Here is a 6,355-nt window from a genome sequence, read left to right as displayed (position 1 = left end):
TGTGTGTGTGTGTGTGTGTGTGTGTGTGTGTGTGTGTGTGTGTGTGTGTTTATTCATGCGTGTGGTAACTTGATGGTAATATTTTTTTACTCCTGCTTCTTTCAGAATAAATTCTCTGAGTATGTTTAATCATCTTTTGAAATGAGAAAAGTGCAACAATAAAAGCAGAACTTGTCAAATTGCCATTTATGATTTCACAGAGGAGAAAATACATATATATGCTGTAAAGTACTATCTCTCAATATTTTATGATTCATTAGAAAAATATAATCTGCTCTCAAAAAGATGTATTAAACACATAGCTGTATACATACATTTTAACTGCTTTTATAGATTTAGAATGTATTGCAAGATATGAAGTATTTTCATTCTGCAACATTAACTTTTATATTCCCTGCAATTTGCTCATGAAAAGTACAGAAAGAGCTATCAAAAGAATGAGGAAGTATTGACTTCAAAAGTATTTTTCAGATGAGTATCAGTGATATTTATTGCATTAAAAAAGGAAAGTGAGGAAATTTTAGATTGGGTTTACCAAGGAATAGAAGATTTTGGCTTCTCTCAAGCTTTTCTCCAAAATTTCTTTTGATTTTGATTTCTTCCTACATATGTTCAAAGCCCCCACACAATTCCTCTTCCTACTTCTATCTCTGCCTCCTGACCTGAGATTTCTTTTCCCTCCAGCTTCTACTGTGAACAGCTCAGCGATAACCCCTACTTATACTCATCTGCAGATCTGAATATGCTAACTGACTGGAGGTACCTGGCTTAGGCTCATTAATTCTCCCTTTGATTATATCAGGTTTGCATCTACTGGGGCTTTGTTGGGGTTATGGCCACTCAGGATTTTAGCATGTGGCTGGACAAGATTTCTCTTAGTAGAACAATCTCTTCTTCCACTCCAGACATGTGGTTGCTAGACTTTGCTCTGAAACAGCCAAGAATAGGCAAATGATTCTCATAAAGTCAGGACAAATTGATGCAAAGCTTTCCCAAACTGTACCCAAATGAGTTTCCCTATTCCTTCTGTACACTGGTCCTAACTCTTTGTGGAGCTCCAGAAAACACTGTAACCCCACTTCTACAAGAAAGCCCTAAAAATAAATGAATATGTTTCTAATTTTCATTCCAAGTTTTTAGAAAGGAGTATTTTGACCTCTTTAAAAATTCTCTGTATGACTTAGCATCCAAAATAAACGACTGAGTTGCCAGTGCAGAATACATTCTATTTTTGAAAGTGTTCTTCTGTCAGTGTAGCCTGAGATGCCATTATCAGGAGGAAAGGAAAAGCACCAATTCTTCACATGAACCTTACTTTAAATTTCAAGAGAAAACTTCTGGTGAATGTAACACTGGGTGCACTAATCAATGTGGATAGCCCCCCTTGCCCCACACAGAGATGCTGAGTAAAATGTAATTGCAAACTGTTTGGTTTTAATATGCAACAGAGCTGAAAGAGAGAACTTTAAGTGTCAAAAGCAAAGAGAGAATTTAAAGCCAAACAACAAAGGCAACAATATAAATAATAGCAACAACTCATTAAGAACAGACAGTTTTAGAAGAGGTACCAAAAAATATTCACATAAACAAGAAAAAAAGTCTCAGGCAAATATGACTAAATTTTAAGTGGATTGTAGGTACCTGTATTTTATATTTTAAAGTATATTTCAAAAGTAAATTTTAATGTAGATTTCAAAATATTTCATGATTTTAAAAATCTAAGAAGAATCTAGGAGAGATTTGGGGATACCTGGTAAGCAAATGTAATTTTAAATAAATTCCCCATGAAAGGCTTCTCTCATAAAGTTTACCTACTCTTTGTGAAAGCTATTCTATTTTGTGAGTCCTCTATTGACTGCAGACTTAACTCACTGCATATTAGCTGTTATGTGTTCATAAAATATACCAAGGCCCCTTATGTTTTTATTTAAGTTACTTATGAACTAATACTATCAGAACTTGGGGTGGGAAGGGTAGTGGTGGTAGGAAGAGGCTGGAGAGTGGAATGGGAATCAGGGCAAGTGTAGGTAACATCATCAACTGTGGTACATGAAGTATCCAATCACATGTGGACAGTTAGCTGACCCATCACTTGAGTCCTAGCAGAAAGCTTTGGGATTCAGAAATATGGACCTTTTATTCAAAATTGTATTTAAATATTTTCTGAGTGAATAATTAATATTCTACTGCTAATTCATCACAGACACCAAGAAAATCTACTAGGTCAAGAGGATATTCTCATAAAATCATGTGTGGCCCTCTAACGCAGGGGTCCCCAACCCCCAGGCCACAGACCAGTACCAGTCCACGGCCTGTTAGGAGCTGGGCCGCACAGCAGGAAGTAAGCGGCAGGTGGGTGAGCGAAGCTCCATCTGTATTTATAGCCGCTCCCCATCGCTCGCATTACCACCTGAGCTCTGCCCCTGTCAACATTATGGTGAGTTTTATAATTATTTCATTATATATTACAATGTAATAATAATAGAAATAAAGTGCACAATAAATGTAATGTGCTTGAATCATCCCCAAACCATCCCCCCACTCCGGTCAGTGGAAAAATTGTCTTCCATGAAACTGGTCCCTGGTGCCAAAAAGGTTGGGGACCACTGCTTTAATGTGTCACATTAGAATACATGTGAGATTCAAAGAATGAATAATGACACTCAGTAGTCATAAAAGCAGTTTTGATTCCTGGAAAAGGTAAAGGCCATGGCATTAAAATAACTGATAACATCCAGTTTGGGCTAAGATGTGGAATATGGACACTCTCATATATTATTGGTGGAAATGTTAGTTGAAAGAACCTTTTTGAAGGGCAAATTGGCTGCATCTGATAAAGTGGTATATCCACTCTTTGTGTGAGCTATTCTATGTTTAACAATTTCTTCTACAAAATTACACCCATAATGAGCAAAGCTGTGCGCATAAGTGAGCCCTTTTTGTAAATGACATGTAAACGTGTCCATGTATATTTTTTAAGAAAAATTAAGTTGCAAAACTATGTAAATAGCTACAGAAATCAAATTATCACAAATTTAGTGTCTTGAGCAACACAAATCTATTATCTGACAGTTCTGTAGAAGTCATACTTAAGTCTCTTTAGGCTAGGGTCAAAGTATCAGCAGGGCTGCCTTTCTTACCGGAGGCTCTAGGGGAGATCCCCTTTCCCTGCTTATTCAATTTGTTGGCAGAATTCAGTGCCTCATATTTGCATGACTGAGATCTGCATTTTCCTGCTATAAACTGAGGGCAGGGTCCAGTTTCTAGAGGCCACGGCATTATTAGGCTCATGGCCCCCTTCCTCCATCGTTGAAGCCAGCAATGGCAGGTCAAGTCCTTCTCATGTCACATTCATCTGACTCACTTTTTTTTTTTCTATTGAAGTATAGTTGATTTATAAGATTGTGTTAGTTTCAGGTGTGCAGCAAAGTGATTCAGTTATATACATATATATTTTTTTCAGATTCTTTTCCATTATAGGTTATTACAATATATTGAATATAGTTCCCTGTGCTATACAGTAAACACTTATTGTTTATCTATTTTATATAGTGGTGTGTATCTGTTAATCTCACACTTCTAATTTACCCTCCTTCCTTTCCCCTTCGATAACCATAAGTTTATTTTCTATATCTGTGAGTCTGTTTCTGTTTTCTAATAAATTCATTCATATTATTTTTTAGATTCCACAGACCCACTTTTCAGCTTTCCTCTTCTACTTCTAAAGACTCATGAGATTGTATTGGGCCCAAATAAATAATTCAGGATAATCTTCCCATCTCAAGATCCTTAACCTTAATTGCATGTGCAAAGTCCCTTTTGTCATGTAAGGTAACATAATCACATGTTCTGAGGAATAGGGTGTGGACATCATTGGGGGCTCTTTATTATGCCTACCACAAAATCTATATGTACACTTTACATATATATATATATATATATATATATATATACACACAAACACATATATATATACACACCTTTGTGTGTATATACATACATACGCACATATATACAAGCACAGAGGTGAGGAAAGAGAGAGATATAGAGAGAATAACATTGACAATAATAAAAATATGTGTGCATGTAGAACAAATTTCTAGAAATAAACATACCAAACATTTTTAACAGTGGTTATTCCAGGAATTGGAGTTTTAGTTATTATGTATACTCTTAAGAATGGATTGCATTTGTACAATAAGCACACATTAATTTTGCACTTAAAAAAGTAAAAGAGCAATAAATTGATGAATGGGGCTTAAGACACGATTAAAATCACCAGCGCTATCTCCTAATATAAACACCTAGGGAAAAAAATGGTCTCTGAGTAAAATATTTGTTTCTTGAATTATTCATCAAAGTAAATTGGCAGACACTTCACCCCAGGTGTTATATGCCATGAATTGAAGAAATTAAACTTTAAACTACTAATTGGCTGAATTGCTGCATAACTAAATAGACTAGCAATTTTTAACATAGAACAATCATATTAGTATCACTACTATAATAAAAACAGTATTACACTGCATTGGCAATAACAGTGTAAATAATAAATTGTTTATATCTTAATGGTATATATGCTACCATTTTCAAAGCATTTTCAAAAACATTAATTTTTTTAAATTCTGAAAATCATTCTACAATATTAAATAGGCAGAACAGATAATATTATCATCATTTTTTGGAAGGAATAATATTCAGAAGACCTAGATGGGAGTTGCCCAAGGTCCAAAAGCTCAAAATCATGCAGAAACAAAATAAGTACTTAGATGTTGTTTTAAGAAATATGTATGAAGTAAAAATAAATATGACTTCTGCTCTAATGAAGTTAACATGTAGGAAGGAAGATAAGACAATTATGTGGGCGGTCACACTCAAGGCAGAAAGTTATAAATATTATAAAAGGGTACCTATGAAGTGTTATAAGAGTTTAGAGAAAAGTAGATTGCTTGAGTATGAAATTATTGGGAGATTTAATCAAATAAGCAGCAATTGAACTGGGCCTTAAATAATAGGTATAGTATGATTTTCCCTAAATAGGAACTGGATTTGAGGTGCAGGAGTATGAGCCCAGGATTGAACAAGAGTGGCCCTCTTAGAGGCAATGACAAAGAGAAGCAAGAGAGAAGCAAAAGTCCTTGTGCAATTAGAATTCACATCAGAAGACGAAAGAAACAGATCCAAGATGAAGTCAAGTTTTCAATTCTGGATGCTTGGAATAATGGGGTTCCTAGCAATAGTCATGAGAAACATTTCCTTGCCTTCCATTATTACTTCCTAGACCTACTGTAATATGGTTATTGCTCCCAATACTCCTCAGAAATTGCTTTTCTCAAGTTTTCCATGACTTCCTTGCACTAAATACAATAAACACACTTCAGTCTCTACCATAGTTAATGTCTTGGTTGCATTCAGCTCTATAGTTTGTTTCATCTGTGTTGAACACTTTCTTCTTGTGACTTTCTTGACTCCACACTCTCTGGTTTTATATAAAACCAACCCATACAAAGTGCTAACTGCACTCAATGCTCAGTGAACACACACGCTCAAAATATGTTAGCTTAGTCCTGTGATTCTTCCTGTTACTCTTCTGATAACCCCACCATCTTCTTTGTAGGTTTCCCTTTCTTGGTTGAGCCCTTAAATACACATCTGGATCCACTCTCTTCTCATGAAGTGTGCTCACTGTTGGCATTCTCCATTCAGTTTCATGGCTTCAATAACCATTACTGTGCTAAGGATCACTAAGGCAAAGTTTCCAGTTCAGATTTTTCTCTTAAACACTAGACCCATTAACTTTCTACTGATTGTTTATGCTTACAAATGCATTAGGAAACTCAAATGTAATATGTCTAAGATTGAACTCAAAATTTCCTCCCTAACCTGCTCCTCTTCTTCTGTTCCATTTCTCAGGAGAAGGTTGTAGTATAACAAAAAATAAATATTTGGTCTTTGTTCCCCATTCCTGACACACAGCTCTTTAAATCGTTGAAATTTCCTAAGTGATAAGGGTTATAGGAGCATCTTTTATTCTAATGAGGTGACTGATGAAACCTCAGAAAACCCCCTCATCAAAGGGTTTGGAGAGCTACTGGGCTGGTGAACATGTCAAGGGGCTAGGAGGGTGGTACACCTGGAGAGGTCATGTGTCCCTTCCCCTAAAGCTTGCCTTATGCCTTATGCCTTTCTTCCATTGGCTATTCCTGAGTCTCATCCTTTATAATAAAGCAGTAATAGTGAGTAAAGTGTTTACCTGATCTTTGTGAGTTATTCTAGGAAATTATTGAGCCTGGAAAATGGAAGGGGGCATATTGTGGAAACCCCTGACTTTCTGCTTAATGGGAAAGAAGTGTGG

The sequence above is a fragment of the Monodon monoceros genome, unplaced genomic scaffold (assembly GCF_005190385.1).
Source record: "Monodon monoceros isolate NGI ecotype Baffin Bay Population unplaced genomic scaffold, NGI_Narwhal_1 Super_Scaffold_15, whole genome shotgun sequence".
Taxonomy (NCBI): Eukaryota; Metazoa; Chordata; class Mammalia; order Artiodactyla; family Monodontidae; genus Monodon; species Monodon monoceros.
This window is presented reverse-complemented; position numbering follows the sequence as displayed.